At 41.5% G+C, this 22,150-nt stretch overlaps 1 protein-coding gene across 3 annotated transcripts in view; it reads left to right on the top strand.

Annotated features, from left to right (window-relative positions):
• Window positions 1-22,150, top strand: part of GRID1 (glutamate ionotropic receptor delta type subunit 1) — a 752,005-nt gene that overhangs the window by 84,450 nt on the left and 645,405 nt on the right. The gene's annotated exons all lie outside the window — the stretch shown is intronic.

Below are 22,150 nucleotides of genomic sequence, written 5' to 3' on the forward strand. Positions count from 1 at the left end.
CTCCCTGCTGCTCGAGACCAGTGGAAGGGTGACCCTCCCCAAAGGAGGAAGCTGGGCCTGTGGGTGGCTCTTCCCCTTGGTGAGTTTCCCACGTCTGTATTGGGAGGTGACATGGACATACCAAGTTAAACTGGTATAAGTGAAAACAAAAAAAATTCCCTGCAGCCTGTCTTTCTCCATGTCCCCTAAGTCTGCCCTGAAAGAAAACCTGTGGAGAGGCTTCCCCATCCCAGTGTGTGGACTCCGTAGCCTCCTTCTTTGCCCTGGTTTCCAGGGTTGGCAGCCCCGGACCTCAAGTGATGATGAAACTGGAGGAGGAAGACAAACTCAGCTTGCGAGTCAGACTGGTCTGGGTTTGAGTCCTAGCCGTGGGTCCTGGCTGGGTGGCTTGCCCTTGGTTTTCTCTGTCAGATGGGGTTGATAGCCCCTGTATTAGGGAGGCAAGTTGAATTGCTGCCCCTGTTCCCAGGAGGTCATTCATGTACCGTGTCTGTGTGGCCTGGGTTGGGGTATGTGGCTGGTCTTGGGGAGCCTGGGTTTGTGTCCCCTTCTGCCCTCTTGCTGTGTGAACTGTGCACTGTATATGTACCTGGAGGCTCTCTGGGTGCCACCTCCCATGCTCCTGCCATGGGTCCCCTTCTCTGTTTCATCAGAGGGCCGGTGCCTGTGACCTGGAGTGGACACACTGCTGGTGGGCTCTGAAGCACTGGAGCAGGATCTTTACCAGCCGCCCATGTCCTGTGAAACTCATGGGGCTTGGGGCCTTTTCTACTCCTCCCTTTGACTGTGCAGGGCCTGGGAACTGGACAGTCAGGATCTCATAGCCCACCTTGGGTGATTCCTCTCCAGGACTGCACCCTCTGGTTGAAGCCTCAGGGATTCAGCATGGCCTAAAGTTAAGCTCTCTCTTGAGTGCCTGTGAAGTAGAGCATATGCTCATTAGCAGATAGAAAAGCCCCTTACTTCATGATCCATGCCAGCTCATCCTTCACTTCCCACAATTGCCTCTTGCCTCACCCTTTCTATTCCCAGCCACCCAATACATCATGGCCTTTCATGCTTTGTCTTTATGGTTCCTTCACCTGGAACATCTTTTAAGGGAGAGCTTTGTTACCTCTTCCCCAGGGCTCAGCCCACTGCTCTCAGGCAGAGCCAGACGTGCACTTCAGTTCTCTCTGGAGCAATTTAGAGGGGCCAACTTCTAGGATAATTATTTGTTTATCTATAAGTGAGTCTTTCTTTTTTTGCAGGCGTAGAGAGCTGTATTAATCAGGACTCTTGGTTGTAGATGACAGAAATCCAAGTTAAACTGGTATAAGTGAAAACAAAAAAAATTTGTTTTTTTTTGCCTTGGTGCCTGCACTGCCTGGTGTGTTCATGAGGTCGGCACAGCCTGTCAGCCAGGCCCAGTGAAGGGCCTTCTCTGAGCTGTCTATGCATGCTTAAGCATAGGTGACAGCCACCCATTGTCTGATTGACATTATGTGGCAATTTGTATGCTGCTGCTCTGGGACTTAGATGGTGATGGTTGCAGGATGTTTTAGAGGGAGCCTGAAGACCACAGTGCCACTCTGAGGCATCTCCAACACAACTAAGAGGCTGTTCTCTCTGAATGCAACCGAGAGGCCAGTACAGGCTGTTCATAGGACTCCTTGGTCCTCACAAAGTTCCACTTTGTTTCTGAGTCAACTGAAGACCAAATAGCTAGAGTGGATGTTGATTACATTTTGGGATAACAGGGCGATTGCCCCATAAAAGCCCCGCTTGTGGGCTTATTACCTGTGTGTTGAACTGAACATTTCTAGAGAGTAGCTTTACTGTCAAAAATGCAACTGATCATATGCTATCTAAATGACAGGCTGCTATGATCCTTATGTAGTCCTGACCAGAGCCTGTGGGCTCTCCTGGTCACTCTGAGTGTGTCATTGGTTGGCAGGGCCTGGTTGCTCCAGCTGAGAGGTTCGGGAGACATGGGTTCTTGCTGTTTGCTGCAACCTTTGGCTCCAGCATGGTGAGCAGGTGTATCAGCAGAGAGGTGCTGACTGGTGGTGAGTATGGCTTGTGGGTAGATGGTGCTCACTCTGTGTGCATAGACTTGACTCCATTGAACCGTCTGGCATCTCTAGGCTGCCACTGGCACAGACATGGGCAGTGGCTCTTACTCAGCAATGAGCACCTTTGATGGAGGCAGACTGTGGCACAACTGGGCACTCACAGAGGGTGGTGTCTGGCCCACAGGAGTGCATGGAGCGGGAGGAGAAACCCTGTGGACTAACGAGGGATTTCTTGGAGTCTTCTTGGTAACTCTTCTTTAATCTATTAACCTCAGAAAATTCCTGGACAGTAAGCTGAAAGCAGATGACTCAGAATTTAGCTTGACCACTGAGATACCATCCAAACCGGGGAACTTTTTAGAGTGAAAGGCGATGCTGTTAATGAATAAGCCTGACAACAGATGAAACCAGGCTGTGCTGGACAGAGTGGGATGTGTGCTCACCTTGTTCAGGGCCGGCCCTGCAGAGGGGGATGGCCAGGTTTCTCCTGTGGTCTCTCGGGTGGCCCAGCCGATAGGTCAGGTCAGCCTGGTCATCTAGTCCTCAGGACTTTGGTTCTGGCACATATAGCGCACTTGAACCACGGCACTGGCTTGAGCACTGTGTAGTCGTTCATGTTCATTTCTTTTCTCTTGTAAAAGGCACTTGATAAAAAACAATTAGTTGGGGGGAAATCACTGGGACTGGGCCCTTTGCTCAGGGCTCTTCCTTGGTTATCTCTTGCTTTGAGGTGGGTACACAACTTTCAGGTAGGGGTGAATTCGTTACTGACCCAGAGGACCTTCCAGTCCTTCAGGAATGCCGTGGGGAACTTGGGGACTCTTTGCAATTTAAGCTTCTCATGTGGTGGGTTTGCCATCAGTGTGGTCCTGTTTCCCCCCCAGACTCATCTGTGGCTCCTTTCCCACCATGCGTTCCAGCTACTTCTGCTTCTCCGGGGCCATCCATGCATCATCCTCTGGACCTCAACTCCCCAGCCTTTAGGGCCCTGCTCTGGGCAGCTGTCTAGCCCTGGGCAGAGCTGCCACTCTGTGCCTTCCCTCAGCTCCTGCTGCACAGCCAGGAGTCACGTGTCTGCCTCCCAAGCCTATAGCACATGGCCTACAGGAGCAGACACCAGGTGGCCATGTCTGTGGCCTGGGGCCTGGGACCCTGCAGGTGCCTGGCAGTGGTGGCCGAACTCCAGCAGGTTCAAGGGCCCTGATTTCATCACCTCTGCTTCTCTGTGTAGGCACCGATTCCTTCCAGACATGGTGGAAAATGGTCAGCCCTGATGGGGGCTGCGGGGTGCCAGGTCCTAAGTGAGAGAGCTGTTAGCTTCTTCCCCTGTTGTTACCCTACTTTATAGAGGAGGAAGCGAGGTGGAGAAGGCAGGAAGCTCTCTCACAGTCAGAGCCGTGCCTGGCAGGCCTGTGGAGAATCCTGCCTCTATCTGGCCCCATTCCAGTATCTTCAGTGTGTGCTGAGCTGCCAAGAGGCGTTTCTTCCCTGCCTCACGGTGCTGTGGAGAGGCCCTTTGTGGAGGGTGTCCCAGGCTGCAGATTCCTGCCTGGCTAGCAGGATGCCCATGGTGGTATCCCCAGACCTGGGGAGAAGGCAGGGGAAGGAAAGATGCTCGGACCTGAAATCTTTCCACTGAGGATGGAGTGGTGGAGAACACCTCATCTCCATGCTGGGGGCACAGGTATCCTACCTCAGTCCTCGATGGAGCTCCAGCTCCCAGGACACCACTGGGGGTGGTCGAGGCTCACTGCCATCCTTGCTTCCTCATATGTAAAAGGGGGAATAACTATCTGTTCCCTCATAGTGTTATGGTGAGGATTGAGATGACCCCACTGTCCACTTGTACTGGGTATTTATATGTCTCTATCTATATCTAATTTATACTCACCTGTGCTTATACCTCTACCCACATCTACTCTAAATCTATTCCCCTTTGTTTTCCTATACCGACATCTACACTTAACATCGTTAGTAGGTTCTGGGAACTTTCCTGGAATCATGTTTCATTCAGTGTCTTTTCATTATGATGTTGATGAGAAAAAAAATTGGTTTCATTATATGTCATTTTGCTTCAAGTCACAGTTTCTAAGAACCTATTAGTGGTGTTACGTGAGGACTAGCTGTGTATCTTGTCTATGCCGTGACTCCTCTGTCCCCATTCCTACACCTATGTCTCGTCCATACCTCTTCCCACCCCTACAGCATGTCTACCGTGGCTGTCTCACAGCTGTCTCACACGGTGCGCAGGACGCACTGTGTGGCATGGCTGACCGCAGGCCGAATGGTGGGCTGTGGGGCTGTCTCTGGGAGGGCTGGAAGCTCGCTCATGATACTCTCCATGCCATCTGTCCCCTCCACACTTCGCCCCTGCTCCCTATTGCCCGTCTCCCCCTTGGCCTGCACTGCCCTCAGGCCTGACCTGCAGACTGAGTGGCACAGGTTTGGTTGACCCTGTTGGTCAGGGCCCTGGGCTGGGCATTTAAACAGCATGTTGATTAGAAGCTGTTCCCTTTATTTCTGCGACACACAGTGGCTGAAGTCTCCCTGGCTGCATCCTCTTTGTGGGTCATTAAGGATGTCACATTTGGTTTAGGTGAGCATGTCCCTGCAGGGCTGTACTGTGAGTGTCCTGTATAAGGCGATCCTGAGCACACCATTCAGGAACACCCTGCTGGCAGCCCGAGACAGGTGGGGACATGGTGTCTGGCTTCAGAGCCATTGCTGTCAGCTGATGTTGGCAGTGCCCTGGCTCAGGGAAGCAGGGCCTCTCCAGGCTGCAGAGACTGACGTTGTGGGTGCTGAGGGGTGATGCTTACGGGAATACTCTGGACCCTTCCTTTGGGTCCCCTGGGCAGAGGCAAAGGTCCCTGACCATTAGGGAAGCCCCAGTGATGTGGCACCACCGTGGAAGGAGAGCTGTACACGTGTGGGCTGTAGAGCCACCTGAGCCATGCCTTGACCATTGACCACATGAGTTCCTGGTGAATGACTTCAGGGAGAGTATTGACACAGACAGACTCAACTCTCTAGGAGGTCCTTCTGCTAAAGGTGGAGAATAGGATGGAGTGAGTACAGGGCTTGTGTGGATGCCTGGTGGAGAAATGATGGCTGATCTGGGGCCATGGCAGTGCAGGGCTCAGGAGACCTGGGAGGGAAAACTCCAGAGAGGGCTTGGAGACTGCTAAAATGAGATGGGAGACAGAGGGGGCCAGGATGGCAGGATTGGGGTGTGTCTGGAGATAGGAGTCAGAACAACCTGTACCTCTTTGGGAAGAGGCTGTGGTGACCATCATGCCTAAACTGGCTTGTGCTGCTCATTCATTATGCACAGATCTCCTCAAAACAGGCATTTTTCTCTCTGGGCTGTTGGGGATTCAAGAGCTTGCTAAGGGGATTCCACTCTTGGAGCTACTTCCTGAGATGGCCCACAGGTCCCTTGTGAAGACAGACCCAGCTGGCACCTGGGACTCTGTGGAAGGGATGTGCTCTGAAGACTGCCTGTTTCCAATTTTCCTAGCGGATGAAGGGAAAGAAGGGCTTGGCTCCTTGTGTGTTTACCTCTATTCTACAGAGGAGGAAACTGAGCCTCCCACTTCTGCCTCTAGAAGGTAAGAGGGCATTGCTTGAACATCTGCTGTGAGCTAGGACCTGTGTGGTTCTCGAAGTCGCCTTGCTGTTTCATTCTTCCAGCAGCCATGCAAAGTGAGGATGGTCTCCCCAATTTTCAGATGAGGAAACCAAGGCTTTCAGTGGTAGAGTCACTTGTTGAAAGTCCTATTCTGTGGGGTTGGGATGCAAACCAGGTTACTGGATGCCATGATCTGTCTATACCTAACCATTGGGTATTCAGAAGAGTCTAGGGAGGAATGCCATTTAAGTAGGCCTTGCAGGCAGCAGTGCTCTGTCCCCATCATAAAACACCTATGTGCTAGAAGGGGAGGAGCCCTTTCCGTAAAGGGTCTCAATCTAGCTGCCCAGCAGAATTATCTAGGGAGATTTTAAAATGGTCTTAAGCTCTCATTAATTAAATTGCATTTCTGGCAGTGGGACATGGGCATATATTTATCCACGAGTGGATTAATAAACTGTGGTATATGTACACCATGGAATATTATGCAGCCTTAAAGAAAGATGGAGACTTTACCTCTTTCATGTTTACATGGATGGAGCTGGAACATATTCTTAGTAAAGTATCTCAAGAATGGAAGAAAAAGTATCCAATGTATTCAGCCCTGCTATGAAACTGATTTATGGCCTTCGTATGAAAGCTATAACCCAGTTATAACCTAAGAATATGGGGAAGGGGGAGAGGGAGGGGAGGGAGGAGAGGGAGGGGACGGATGGGCAGAGGGAGGGTGATTGGTGGGATTACACCTGCAGTGCATCTTACAAGGATACATGTGAAACTTAGTAAATGTAGAATATAATTGTCTTAACACAATAACTAAGAAAATCCCAGGAAAGCTTTGTCAACCAGTGTGATGAAAATGTGTCAAACTGTGTATAAAGCCAGTGTATGGTGCCCCATGATCACATAAATGTACACAGCTATGATTTAATAATAAAAACAAAAGTAAAATATTCACAAATTTGATATGTCCTAGAAAAATACTATTCAATTGTTAAGTAAGTATATATAGCATAATCATATTAATGTTAAAAGTTTAACATAAATAAAATTATATTTTTATTTATATGTATAAAAAACAAGAACAAAAACAAACAAAAAAACAAAATGTGAGTTTTATGATGAAGAATATTCATGATGTTAGGAAAATAAAAAGCACAGTTCCTAAACCTAAAAAACAAAAAACAAAAAACCTTCACAGCTGATTCTGATACTCAGTGAATGCATAGGCCTTGGGTTGTAGGTGTATGGGCAGAGTCTAAATCCTAGATTCATTTCAGATGAATTCTGAACAGGCCTGGACTAGGCCCAACTTCCCGAGTAGTGGGTGGGAGAGGAAGATAGATGAGACAGCATAAATGCCAGTTTCCCACTAGCCCAGGAGAGCACGGATGAGAAGTTCTCCCTAAAAATCTGGCCCACATTGCTGCACCTCATAATTTCTTAGCAGCCCCTGGATCCACTGTGCACCTCACTGTCTCTTCAATCCCAACAGCTCAGTGTTAGGCATGAAGTAAATGAGAGACCCTTTTCCCTCACCATTTCTTACTCCTCTTTATTTAAGTGTTACATTCTCTTTCTTTCAGAAGAAGCCATTTCTTCCCCTACCTTCCTTCCAAAACTTACTCTTCGCTTCTTCTGTTTATGCTGGGCCCTGTTGAAGACAGGGAGGATTGATTCATTGATAAAGGGAGGAAGAAGCATGGGGGAGGAAAGATACTTGGATGTTTTATGCACTGACAAGGGAAACTGTGAAGGATGGATGGGGAACAGTGAATCAGTTTAGCTTCTGGAAAGGCTCAATGGATGGAGGTCATAGGAAAGAACAATGGAAAGGTAGATGGGAGCCAGATCATGGCCTTGAAGCCTGTGCAAAAAAGTTTGGATTTGATTCCATAGAGAGAGGTATGAAGAGAGATTTTCTAAAATAAATTAAAAGTGGAGAGATGGAAAGCAGGGAAGTCTGCTCAGCCAATTATAATACAGATAAATGTGCTGTAGAGAGGAGAGCCTTGTTCCCCCAATGCACAAAGGGTTTTTCTCCCCATAGTGTATGACTCCAGGTTAACTATTAAAACTCTCTTAGCATTGATACCATTTTTGTTCTGAATCTACTGGTCATACTGAGGAGCTTGTTAAGTTTGACCTTGACTCTGCCCCCAGAATGGAAGAGCAAGGAATCATTGAAGAAGCAGCAAGGAGAGGAAGGAGAAGGAGGAGAAAGAGAATATTGTCAGGGTGAATATTTTGTCAGACATATCTCTATACTAAAAATTTCAATGTGTGGTTTACAATTGAGTTTTGTATATTGATCTTGTATCTAGCAATGTTATTAAACCCTCTTGTTGGTTTTAGTGCCTTTTAAGGGTTAGATTTCATCCAATTTTCTAAATAAATGATCATGCCACCTGTGAAGAAAGACACTTTACTTTTCCCCAATCTGGATGATTTTCATTTTCTTACTTTCTTGCAATGGCCAGAAACTTTCTGTAAAATGTTAGGAGTGATGACAGCACGTATTTGTTTTCCTGATCTTAGGAGCAAATTTTCTTTTTTTTTTTTTTTAATGTTGGGGATTCATTGAGGGTACAATAAGCCAGTTACATTGATTGCAATTGTTAGGTAAAGTCCCTCTTGCAATCATGTCTTAGGAGCAAATTTTCTATTTGTCTTTCACCACTAAGTCTGATGTTAGCTGTGGGTTTTCTGTAAATGTTCTTTATCAAATCAAGAAGTTCTTATTCCTAGTTTGTTGAGAATTTTTTTTTAGGAATGATTTTGGAATTAGTCAAATGCTTTTTCTGTGTTTATTGAGATGATTGTCTGTGCTTTTTTGGTTAATATGATGATTTACATGAATTGATTTTCAAAATTTAAGTGAAACGTGGATTCCTGGAATTCAGTCTCAGTCATGGTGTATTATCATTTTATATATTGTTGGATTTGATTTGCTGAAGTTTTCGCATCTATCTACATTCATGGGGGATAGTGGCATGTTGTCTCAGTCACTTTGGTCCTATAACAAAATACCATAAACTAGGTAGCTTGTCAACAACAGAATTTCTTTTTACCTCACAGTTCTGAAGGCTGGAAGTCTGAGATCAAGGTGTCAGCATGGTCTGACACTGGTGACGGCCTTCTTCTGGGTTGCAGACTGCAGACTGGGTTGCTGACTTCTTGTATCCTCTCATGGTAGAAAGAGGGCAAGGGTTCTTTGTATAAGGACACTAATCCCATTCATGATGGCTTTACCCTCAAGACCTAATTTCTTCCCAAAGACCCCACATCCTAGTATCATTAACTGCGTTAAGGGTTAGTATTTCAACATGAGAATTTTATGGGGACACAAATATTAAGTCAATTTCACATGAAGTTTTTTTTTTAAAATAATGTCTTTGGTTTTGTTATCAGGGTAATTTTGTTCTAATACAATGAATCGAAGTCTTCATTCCTTTAAAAATTTCTGGAAGAATCTATATAGAATTAGTATTACTGGTGTTATTTCTGTTTTAAATGTTTGGTAAAATTCATCAGTGAAGCTATCTGCACCTGGAGTTTTCCTTGTTGAAAAGTTTTTAACTTCAAATTTCATTTATTTAGTGGATATTAAGGCTAGTCAATTATCTGTTCTTCTTGAGTGAGCATTGGTAGTTTGTTTCTTTCAAAGAGTTGGTCCATTTCATCTATGTTGATGAATTTTTTGTTATTCATAATATGCTGTTGATATCTAATTAATATCTGTAGAGTCCATAGAGATGTCATCTCTTTTACTCCTAAATTACCAATTTTATTGGTAATTTGCATCTTCTGGTTTTATCCTGATTAGTGTGGCTAGAAGTTTATTAAGATTATTTATCTTCTAAAAAAGCCAGCTTTTGGTTTCATTGATTTTCCTATTGTTTTTCTATTTTATTAATTTTCTCTGTTATTTATTTCCTTTCTTCTACTGACTTTGGTCTTAATTTGTCCTTCTTCTTAAAACAAATTCTTACACTAGAAACTTAGGTCATTGAATTAACTCTTTCTTTCTTTGTCTCTTCTATAGTTTTGACTTAAAGTCTATTTTTTTAATCCCATGGGCCATTGTGGTAGCTAGGCCTTGTTTTCTGGTTTCTTGGAGTCTTTATTTTGCTGGGGATCCATGGTGTTGGTCTGTGTATAATAAAGATTTGAGTACTTTCTACAGAGCAGGTCTTGTAGTGCCAAATTTCCTTAATGTTTGCTTGTCAGTAAAAGATTTGATTTCTCCATCAAATAAGAAACTTAGCTTTGCAGGATACGGAGTACTAGGCTGGCAGCTGTTTTAAGGAGATGAAGGTAGGATCCCTACTTTCTTCTGACTTGTAAAGTTTCCACCAAGAAGTCAACTGTTAACCTGATGGGTTTTCTCTTGAAGGTCAGCTGTTGCTTATGCCTGGATGCTTGCAGAATTTTCTTTTATCTGGACTTTGAACCAGCTTAATTGTGTCTAGGAGAAGTTCTGTTTGATTGAGTCATCCCAGGGTTAGATATCTAGTAGATGTATGTATGACTTTTTGGCAATGTCCAATGACTTTGGCAATGACTCTTTGGACTTTGGCAATGTCTAATGAGTCTTTAGCAATGACTCTTCGGAAATGTCCCAGTATAATGTCATCAACTAGAGTTTATGTGTTTTGGGGAATCTCTTCTCCTTCAGGGATACCTATAAATTGTATGTTTGTATGCTTCATGTAGTTCTGCAACTCTCTAAGATATTGCTCTGCTTGTGCTCTCCTTTTCTTGCCTTTTCAAATGTCTGGGTTAGCTGGAAAGCCTTGCCTTCAAGCTCTAAAATTCTTTCTTCTCCGTGGTTTAATCTGTTGTTGAAACTTTCAACTATATTTTGAAATCCCTCGAATGCCTCCTTCAATTCTTTAAACTCAGTTATATTCTCTCTGATTTTTTCCAGATCCTTGGAAACGTTGTCTTTCATTTTGTTAACTTCTTGGGACTTTTTTTTAAGACTTCTTTTTACTGGTTTTCCACTTTCCCTTCAATTCCCTTTTTCATATTTATCATCCATAATCTGAATTCCCTTTCTGTCATTTCCATGTTTTCTTTTTTAGTTGAAATCTTCTGTAGCTACATTGTGGTTCCTTGGGGGAGTTGATCTGTTCTTTTTCTTTATGTAACCAGAAGTTTTTTACTGGTTTCTTATTTTTTATTTCCTTCTCTTATTTTGTTCTCATTTCCTCCTTCCCTTTATCCTTCTTCAGCTCTAGGCTTTGAGGTTAAAATGGCCTAATACCCTCTTAGGTATCCAGGAGAGTTAAAAATATATTTTTTAGTGAGAACACTAGGTGGCTCTCCAGTATCATCAGCAAGAACTGTTTCTGAATGTAAAGATCTGTGTAGCCTGGATTTGGGTAGCCTGGTGTTCATCAACTTGTTGCCAAGGAGATTGGGGCTGAGTTTCTGTTTCATGTTCTTGAGGACTCAGGGGGTGGTGTCATAGACCTGTAGAGTATGCTGGAGGTTCAAGGAGATCCCAATCTAGTTCTAGAACTAATTAAGGGATTAGCTGTCTGACTGGGTAAGATTGTGCATTAGTGATCCAAATGGGATTGAGAGATGGAAAGGAGGACTGTTGGAGTGGGCAGGACCTCCCAATCTGCTTGGCAGAGCTGCAGAATCAGCCCAAAGATGGATGGCTGAGTTTGGAGGGCAGAGCTGAAGCCAGCTGCACTGGGTCAACTTGTAGAGACTCAGAGCCCTTGGGAAGCTGCACAGAGCGAGGCTCACTTACCTATCAGGAGACTCAGGGCCTCAGTTATCTCTATGCTTCCCCTGTGTCTTCTGGAGCTGGGATAGCAGGCAGTATCTCATCAGGGCTCTGGGTCTCCTACTCCCCTTATCCCACACCCAGACCCACCTGTGCTTTATGAAGGCAGTGCCTGGTCACAAGTTACTGGCTGTGTTCCAAGGAAGCCATGGGACAGACTTCTCCTTTTCCAGCCCTCCCTAAAAGTCTGACATCCTGTGGATCCCCAGCTCCTGTTTACTCCACCCTACACTCTCCTTTGGTGGGAGAGACCCACCCAGGAATTGGGTTGACCCTTGGTTCACCTCCACAAGGGGCTGTGATGGTAGGGGAAGGCAGAGGTTTTCTAGTGGCCTTAATCCCCCAAAGATTCCATGTGCATGCTCTGCCCCCGGATCAACCACACTCACCTTTACCCACTCTTTGTGCAGGCTTCCCTCCTTTTCCACTCTTGGTGTTCACTCATGCCATCACTACGTGCTTTTAAAACACTTTCTAAGCAGGATGATCCAAATGGCAGTAGCTCATCATTCTTCTCCCCAGCTACCCAGGAGAGGCTCAGGATGAATTTCTTTGTGTGTTGATCCAAGTCACTCAGTGCTAAAGAGGTGTAAGGAGTCTTGGGGAAAAGACAGCACTCCTGAGTGCTGGTGAGGTGGTGCCTGGTATCTGTGGGCACTTCTTTGGAGCAGGGTATAGGATGCCAGGATCTGTGCAGCCAGCTGCAGGCCATGCTTGTCTGTCCTGTTTGAAACGGATAAGCATAAGGTCTGCTGCTGCCTTGCCCAGACTGGTGCCAGTACTTCCTAAGTCTATTTTTTGGAGACCAAATCTTGCTCTATTGTCTAGGAAAGAATGCAGTGGCATCATCATAGCTCATTGCAATCTCAAACTCCTGAGCTCCTGAAATTCCCTTGCCTCAGCCTCTCAAATAGCTGGGACTAGAGGTGGGTGCCACCACACCCAGCTAATTTTTAAATGTTTTGTAGAGATGGGGTCTGGTGATCGCTCATGCAGGACCTGAACTTATGGTCTCAAGCAATGTTCCCACCTCTGCTTCCCAAAATACTAGGATTCTAGCCTGTTTCTATGTTTTTGTTTTTAATATATTAGCATTGCCACTTCAGTTTTATTTGGTTACAATTTATATGAAATATCTTTTTTCCTTCCTTTCACTTTCAACCTACTTATGCCTTTTTTTAAATTTATTTTTTATTTCAGAGTATTACAGGGATACACACATTTTGGTTACATAATTTGCACTTGTGCATTTTAAGTCAATGTTGTATTCCCTTTACCCAGAATATGTGCATGGTACCTGTTAGGTATGAGTTTATTCTAATTCTCCTTCCCTCTTCCCCAGATTTCCATTGAGTTTTACTTCCATATGTGCATGTAAGTGTAAATTGACTAGGTCTAATTTAGTATTGAGTACATGTGGTGTTTGTTTTTCCATTCTTTAGATCCTTCACTTAAAAGAATGGTCTCCTGTTCCATCCAGGTTGATACAAAAGATACTAGATCACCATTTTTTTGTTATGGATAAGTAGTACTTCTTGGTATACATATACTATATTTTATTAATCTACTCATGTATTAGCATTTGGATTGTTTCCACATCTTTGCAATTGAAAATTGTGCTGCTATAAACATTTGAACGCAAGTGTCTTTTTTGAGAAAACATCTTTTTGTCCTTTGGCTAAATGCCTACTAATATAATGGGTCTCTGCAGGGTCAAAAGGTAGGTCTACTTTTAGTTCCTTCAGATACCTCCATACTACTTTCCATAGAGGTTGCACTAGTTTGCAGTTCCACCAACAGTGAATGAATGTTCCTTTCTGTCCATATTCATGCCATCATGTGTTTCTTTGGGACTTTTTGATAAGAGCCATTCTCACTGGAGTTAGGTGATATCTCATTGTGGTTTTGTTTTGCATTTCCTTGATGATTACAGATGTTGAGCATTTTTTTCTTTTTTTGCCATTAGACTATTTCTACTTAGATATTTGGATATAAAATGAGACTTTTATAGACCACAAAAAGTTGAATCATGTTTTGTAAAATTTATTATCCCAGACTCTGCCTTTGATTAGAGAGTTTAACCTATTTACCTTTAAAGTAATTATTGTTAAGAATGGGCTTACTTCTGCCATTTTGCTGTTATCTGTATGACTAATAGCTTTTTTATCCCCTATTTTCTTCATCACTGCCATCTTTTTTGTTTAGTTGATTTTTTTTAATAGCAAACCACTTTGATTCCCTTTTTATTTTCTTTGTTATATTATTTAGACATTTTCTTTGTGGTTACCATGGGGATTATACTTAACATCCTAAATTTGTAGCAGTCTAATTTGAATTGATACCAACTTCAATAGCATGCTCAACTATGCTGCTATATAGCTCCATTCCCCTGTTTATGTTATTGTTATCACAAATCACAACCTTATCAATTACGTGCCCATTAAAATTGATTTACAATTAAAAAAGTGTCTGTCTTTTAAATCATGTAAAAAGTAAAAAGTGAAGTTATGAACCAAAAATACAATAATAGCTTTTATATTTGCCCACAAAGACTTACTTTTACTTTTATTTCTTCTTACATATTTGAGTTACTGTCTGGTGCCCTTTCATTTTAATCTGAAGAATTCCTTTTAGCATTTCTTATACAGAAAATCTAGTGGTAACAAACCCTGTCATATTTTCTTTATCTGAGAATGTCTTACTTTGCCTTTCACTTTTTTACTATGGTAAAATGTACACAATCTTTATGTTTTTAACCACTTTTAAGTGTATCATTCAGTCACATCAAATACATTCATGTTGTTGTGCCACTATCACTATCTTCCATCTCCAGAACATTTTTATTTTCCCAAACTGAAATGCTGTACCTATTAAAAAATCTCTCTCCATTCCTCCCTTCCCCTGGCCCATGGCAACCACCATTCTGCTTTAGTCTGATGATTTTGACTGCTCTAGATTCCTCACATAAGTGGAGTCATAAAGTATTTGTTCTTTGGTGACTGGCTTATTTCATTTAGCATGTCTTTGTAAATTTTGAAGAAGATTTTTGCTGGATATAGAATTCTTAGTTGAGTTTTTTAGTTTTTTTTTCTTTTAGCACTCTAAATATCATCTTACTGCCTTCTGGCCTCCTTGATTTCTGATGAGAAATTGGCTGTTACATATTATTGAGTGTTATGGGTTTAATTGTGTCTCAAAAATTTCATGTGTTGAAGTCCTAACCCATGGTACCTCAGAACGTGACCCTATTTAAATATAGGGTCTTTGCTGATATAATGAATTAAGATGAGTTCCTTAGGATGGGCACTCATCCAATATGACTCATGTTTTTATAAAATGGGGAAATTTGGCCACAGAGATAGACATGTACAGAGGAGAGGCAATGTAAAGAGAGGAGAAGATGGCAATCAACAAGCCAAAGAGCCAGCCCTGTAACAGATCCTTCCTCATAGTCCTTACAGGAACCAACCTAACACCTCAATTTTAGACGTCTATCTTCTAGACTGTTAAATAATAAATTTCTATCATTCATGCCATCTAATTTGTGATACCCGCTACGGAATCTTCAGTAAACCAATATGCTGAGCATTCATTGCATAGGTATGATATGTTGCTTCTTTCTTGGTTTCTTTTAGATTCTCTCTTTATCTTTTAACAGTTTGATTATAATGGGTCTCTGTAAGGGTCTCCAAGTTTATACTACACAGAGTTCATTGAAAATCTTGGATTTTAAATTCATGTATTTCATCATATTTGGGAAGTTTCCAGCCATTATTTTAAAAAAGATTCTTCTTTCTTTCTCTCTCTCTCCTCCTTATTGAATACTCATAATGAATGCTTATGTTGGTCTGCTTGATGGTTTTTCATAAGTCACTTAGGCTCTGTCCACTTTTCATCTTTCTCTTTTTCTTTTTTCTCAGACTTGATACTTTCAATTGTTCTTCCTTCAAGATGACTGACTTCTCTTCCTGCTCACAGCTGCTCTTTAACCCTTCTATTAAATTTTTCATTTTCTTATACTTTTTAGTTCCAGAATTTCTATTTATTTTTTAAAATAATTTTTATCTTTTTATTAATGTTCTCTCTCATTTTGTTCATATATAATTTTCCTGAATTCCATTAGTTCTTTATTCACATCTTCCTTTACCACTTTGAGCATATTTAAGACATATTTTAAAGTTGTCACCTAGTAAGTTTGATGTCCAGGCTTCCTTGTGATGGCTTCTGTAAATTAATTTTGTTCCTCTGAATGGACCATATTTTCATGGCTCTTGGTATTTTTCTTAATTGGGGCATTTATGTATTATAATGTCGTAACTCTGGAAATTAGATTCTTCCCCTTCCCAGAGTTTGCTATTTTATTTAAATCTTTGAAGCATGAATATTCCATTCTTCAGTAACATTTGCCAACTATTTTTGCAAACACTGTATTTTTTTGTTCTGTATGATCAACAAAATCTCTGTTCCTTTAGCTTGTATTTAGGTAATGTTTTTATAGTTCTTTGAATTTCATGAGCTAAAAACAAGATAAAACAACAACAACAACAACAACAACAAAAACAAACCCCCCCCAAATCCTCAAATATCTTTCTTAATCTTTGCAGATTGGATCTGTACTGGGGCACTTCAATACTTATCCAGGCTTGCATTGAGCCTAGGGATTAGCCTAAAGTGAAAGCTTAGGGTCTTCTTAGGTCTTTTCTGAGTAGGCATCTTGCCCAATGCATGATGTAGCTTTCTAAATTTCCGAAGATAAATGGGTACTTTTGAATGTTCTAATTTGTCAAAGAATCTTCCTCAGCTTTTCCTCTAGCTGTCAGTTGGATGTCTTCACCGTGTCTTTTGTTCCAGGTGTCTATGAATTGTCAATTTGCCTTGCAATGTTTTGGTTAATGCCACATTTTGGTCTAAGTTCCAAGTTAGAAACAGAGAAGAGGGCTTTGCATCAGTCCTTCAGTTAGCCCACAGACAGGCTGTAACATGGAGTCACAATCATTTGTGAATAATAGCTGCTCTGTTCCTTGTGGAACAGGGATGAGGGTCTCACACTGGGAACACGAGATGCCATCACTTGAAGACTCCACCATGCTGGGGGGAAGATGCGGCAAGGGCAAGTAAAAATGCCTCAGTGCCTTCCTACTGTTTTAAAGTTGCTTTTTTCTTGATTGAGTGACCTCTTGGTTGCTGTAAACCTTTGGCTGTTTTCTAGAGTCCTGACAAAGTTGGCTCTGGCAGTTTCTTTTTTTATGTTTCTGCAGGGAGATGAAAACCTAAATTTGGCTACTCTGCCATTTTGCTCCATCATCATTTTTCAAAGTTCTTTTTTTTTTAGATACAAAAATCTAGGTTGATGGTTTTTCTCTTTCAATACCTTAAGGATATTTCTCCACTATCTTCTCTTTTGCATTGTTTCTGATGAAGCAATTGTCTGATTCCTTTTCTGAATGTATTTATGTTCCTTCGTTCTTTACAAGGTTTTTGTTTCTAATCCTTATGTTGAACATTGTCATTGTTACTAAAATTTTATTTATTTATTTATTTATTTTATTGTTGGGGATTCATTGAGGGTACAATAAGCCAGGTTACACTGATTGCGATTGTTAGGCAAAGTCCCTCTTGCAATCATGTCTTGCCCCCATAAAGTGTGACACACACCAAGGCCCCACCCCCCTCCCTCAATGGTTTCGTAGACCGTTTGACACATTTTCATCACACTGGTTAACACAGCCTTCCTGGCATTTTCTTAGTTATTGTGTTAAGACATTTATACTCTACACTTAGTAAGTTTCACATGTACCCTTGTAAGATGCACCACAATCACCCTCCCACCGCCCATCCTCCCCCCCAACTCCCCCTTCCCAATATTCTTAGGTTATAGCTTTCATATGAAAGCCATAAATTAGTTTCATAGTAGGGCTGAGTACATTGGATACTTTTTCTTCCATTCTTCACATACTTTACTAAGAAGAATATGTTCCAGCTCCATCCATGTAAACATGGAAGAGGTAAAGTCTCCATCTTTCTTTAAGGCTGCATAATATTCCATGGTGTACATATACCACAATTTATTAATCCATTCATGGATCGATGGGCACCTGGGCTTTTTCCATGACTTAGCAATTATGAATAGGGCTGCAATAAACATTCTGGTACAAATATCTTTGTTATGATGTGATTTTTGGTCTTCTGGGTATACATGCCTAGTAGAGGAATTATAGGATTGAATGGCAGATCTATTTTTAGATCTCTAAGTGTTCTCCCAACATCTTTTCAAAAGGAATGTATTAATTTGCTTTTCCACCAGCAGTGTAGAAGTATTCCCTTTTCTCCACATCCACGCCAACATCTCTGGTCTTGGGATTTTGTGATATGGGCTAATCTTACTGGAGTTAGATGATATCTCAAAGTAGTTTTGATTTGCATTTCTCTGATGATTAAGGATGATGAGCATTTTTTTATATGTCTGTAGGCCGTGCACCTGTCTTCTTCAGAGAAGTTTCTCCTCAAGTTCCTTGCCCAGCCTGAGATGGGATCACTTGTTCTTTTCTTTCTAATACATTTGAGTTCTCTGTGGATTCTGGTTATTAAACCTTTGTTGGAGACATAACCTGCAAATATCTTCTCTCATTCTGAGGGCTGTCTGCTTGCTTTACTTACTGTGTTCTTGGCAGAAGCATTTTAGTTTGATCAGGTCCCAGGAGTGTATTTTTGAAGCTGCTTCAATTGTCCGGGGGTCCTCCTCATAAAATACTCGCCCAGACCGATTTCTTCAAGGGCTTTCCCTGCACTCTCTGCTAGTATTTTTATAGTTTCATGTCTTAAGTTTAAATCTTTAATCCAGTGAGAGTCTATCTTAGTTAATGGTGAAAGGTGTGGGTCCAATTTCAGTCTTCTACAGGTTGCCAGCCAGTTCACCCAGCACCATTTGTTAAACAGGGAATCATTTCCCCACTGAATGTTTTTAATTGGCTTGTCAAAGATCAAATAACGATAAGTAGCTGGGTTCATCTCTTGGTTCTCTATTCTGTTCCATATATCTACTTCTCTGTTTTTTGTGCCAGTACCATGCTGCTTTGATCACTATCAATTTGTAGTATAGTCTGAGGTCCGGTAGCGTGATTCTTCCTGCTTTGTTTTTATTTCTGAGTAATGTCTTGGCTATTCGAGGTTTCTTCTGGTTCCATATAAAACCAAGTATTGTTTTTTCAAGAGCCAGAGAACTTTTAAACTCTCCCACCTGAAACAGGTGCTGACTGAGACAATTAATTTGAACCTTTTGAACTGACCCAATCACCCAAGGACTATCCAAGTGGTACCCTGGGTGTGTGGCTGTAGGAAGGTTTGATTTTCCTTTTCTAATTGTTACCTGTGGGGGGCGAGGTGACTTAATTGCTGGTATTTCTCCACAGCTGAGACTTCAACCCAGAGTAACTGTTTCGCTAGGGTTGGACAGAGACGAGCTGAAAACAAGACAGAGCAACTTAGCTCCACCACACCAAACAGGTCCCCAGTTTCTCAGGCCATAGCACTGTATGGGTGCTTGATAAAGCGCCAAGGTAAAAGTCAAACAGTGTAAAATAATCATGGGGTGGAATCAGCAGAAAAACTCTGGTAACATGAATAACCAGAATAGATAGACCCCCCCCCCACCACCACCACCAAGGAAAGATATGGCAGATGTAACTGAAGATCCCATTCATAAACAACTGGCCAAGATGTTAGAAATCGAATTCAGAATTTGGATTGCAAACAAGATTAATAGAATGGAGGAAAATTTGGAATTAGAAATTTCAGGAGGAATTCAAAAGTTGAAATTAGAAATTCGAGGAGAAATTCAAAAGTTGTCTCAAGAATTCAATGAATTTAAAGACAAAACCACCAAAGATTTTGACAAACTGAAACAAGAATTTGCAGCCCTCAAAGACCTGAAAAATACAGTAGAATCCCTCAGTAACAGAGAGGAGCAAGCAGAAGAAAGGATTTCTGACATTGAAGACAAAGCTTTTGAATGCTCCCAAACTCCCAAAGAGGAAGAGAAATGGAGAGCAAAAACGGATCATTCTCTCAGAGAGCTCTAGGATAATTCAAAGAGGGCGAATATCCAAGTCATTGGAGTTCCAGAAACAGATGAAGTGGCCTCGCTGGGCACAGAGGCCCTTCTGCATGAAATTATGAAAGATAATTTTTCAGACGTGCCTAAAGATTCTGAAATTCAGATAGTGGACAGCTTCAGAACCCCAACACGACTCAAGCCCAATAAGACATCCCCCAGGCATATCATAATTAACTTCACTAAAGTTGATATGAAGGAGAAAATCCTCAAAGCTGCCAGGAGAAAGAAAACCATTACCTTCAAAGGGAAGAATATTAGAATGACTGCAGATCTCTCTGCTGAAACTTTTCAAGCCAGAAGAGGGTGGTCACCGACTTTTAATCTCCTAAAGCAAAATGACTTTCAACCCCGGATCTTGTATCCAGCTAAACTGAGTTTCATTTATGATGGAGAAATTAAATACTTTAAGGACATTCATATGTTGAAGAAATTTGCCATAACCAAACCAGCTCTTCAGGATATTCTCAGACCTATCCTCCATAATGACCAGCCCAATCCTCTACCACAAAAGTAAACTCACTCAGAAACTTTTGATCAAACTCCAACTTCCACAGTTGTGAAAGGATTAAAAATGTCCACTGGACTTTCAAAAAATTTGATACCCAAAATTTTACCAGACTTATCAATATTCTCCATTAATATGAATGGCTTAAACTGTCCTCTAAGGAGGCACAGGTTGGTGGACTGGATACAAAAATTCAGGCCAGATATTTGCTGCATACAAGAATCACATCTTACCTTAAAAGATAAATATAGACTCAGGGTGAAGGGATGGTTGTCCATATTTCAGGCAAATGATAATCAGAAAAAAAGCAGGTTTTGCAATTCTATTTGCAGACACAATAAGCTTGAAACCAACAAAAGTAAGGAAGGATAAGAATGGTCACTTCATATTTGTTAAGGGTAATACTCAATATGATGAGATCTCAATTATTAATATTATGCACCCAACCAGAATGCACCTCAATTTATAAGAGAAACTCTAACAGACATGGGCAACTTGATTTCCTCCAGCTCCAGATTTCTCCAACCAGAGATTTCAACACTCCTTTGGCAGTGTTGGATCGATCCTACAGTAAGAAGCTGAGCAAAGAGATTTAAGATTTAAACCTAACCATCCGACATTTGGATTTAGCAGACATCTACAGAACATTTCATCCCAACAAAACTGAATACACATACTTCTCCTAAGCCCACGGAACATACTCCAAAATCAATCACATCTTAGGTCACAAGTCTAACCTCAGTAAATTTAAGGGAATAGAAATTATTCCTTGCATCTTCTCAGACCACCGTGGAATAAAAGTTGAACTCAGTAACAACAGGAATCTGCATACTCATACAAAATCATAGAAGTTAAATAACCTTATGCTGAATGATAGCTGGGTCAGAGATGAGATTAAGAAGGAAATTGCCAAATTTTTGGGAAAAAACGACAATGAGGACACGAATTATCAGAACCTCTTCGATACTGCAAAGGCAGTCCTAAGAGGGAAATTTATAGCACTGCAAACCTTCCCTCAAGAGAATGGAAAGAGAGGAAGTTAACAACTTAATGGGACATCTCAAGCAGCTGGAAAAGGAAGAACATTCCAACCCCAAACCCAGTAAAAGAAAAGAAATAACCAAAATTAGAGCAGAATTAAATGAAATTGAAAACAAAAGAATTATACAACAGATCAATACATCAAAAAGTTGGTTTTCTGAAAGGTCAATAAAATAGATAAACCTTTGGCTAACCTAATCAGGAAAAAAAAGAGTAAAATTTCTAATGTCATCAATCGGAAACAACAAAGACAAAATAACAACAGACTCCTCAGAAATTCAAAAAATCCTTAATGAATATTATAAGAAACTTTATTCTCAGAAATATGAAAATCTGAAGGAAATTGACCCATACTTGGAAGCACGTCACTTTCCAAGACTTAGCCATAATCAAGTGGAAATGTTGAACAGGCCAATATCAAGTTCTGAAATAGCATCAACCATACAAAATCTCCCTAAAAAGAAAAGCCCGGGACCAGATGGCTTCACGTCAGAATTCTATCAAACCTTTAAAGAGGAACTAGTACCTATATTACTCAACCCGTTCCAAAATATAGAAAAAGAAGGAAGACTACCCAACACATTCTATGAAGCAAATATTACCTTGATCCACAAACCAGGAAAAGACCCAAAAAGAGAAGAAAATTATAGACCAATATCACTAATGAATGTAGATGCAAAAATATTCAACGAGATCCTAACAAACAGAATCCAGCAACACATCAAACAAATTGTACATCATGACCAAGTCAGTATTATCCCAGGGTCTCAAGGCTGATTCGATATACATAAATCTATAAGTATAATTTAGCACATAAACAAATTAAAAAAAACCATATGATTCTCTCAGTTGATGCAGAAAAAGGTTTTGATTATATCCAGCATCCCTTCATGATCAGAACACTTAAGAAAATTGGTATAGAAGGGACATTTCTTAAACTGATAGAGGCCATCTACAGCAAACCCACAGCCAATATCGTATTGAATGGAGTTAAATTGAAATC

Source organism: Nycticebus coucang, chromosome 3 (genome assembly GCF_027406575.1).
Source record: "Nycticebus coucang isolate mNycCou1 chromosome 3, mNycCou1.pri, whole genome shotgun sequence".
Classification (NCBI taxonomy): domain Eukaryota; kingdom Metazoa; phylum Chordata; class Mammalia; order Primates; family Lorisidae; genus Nycticebus; species Nycticebus coucang.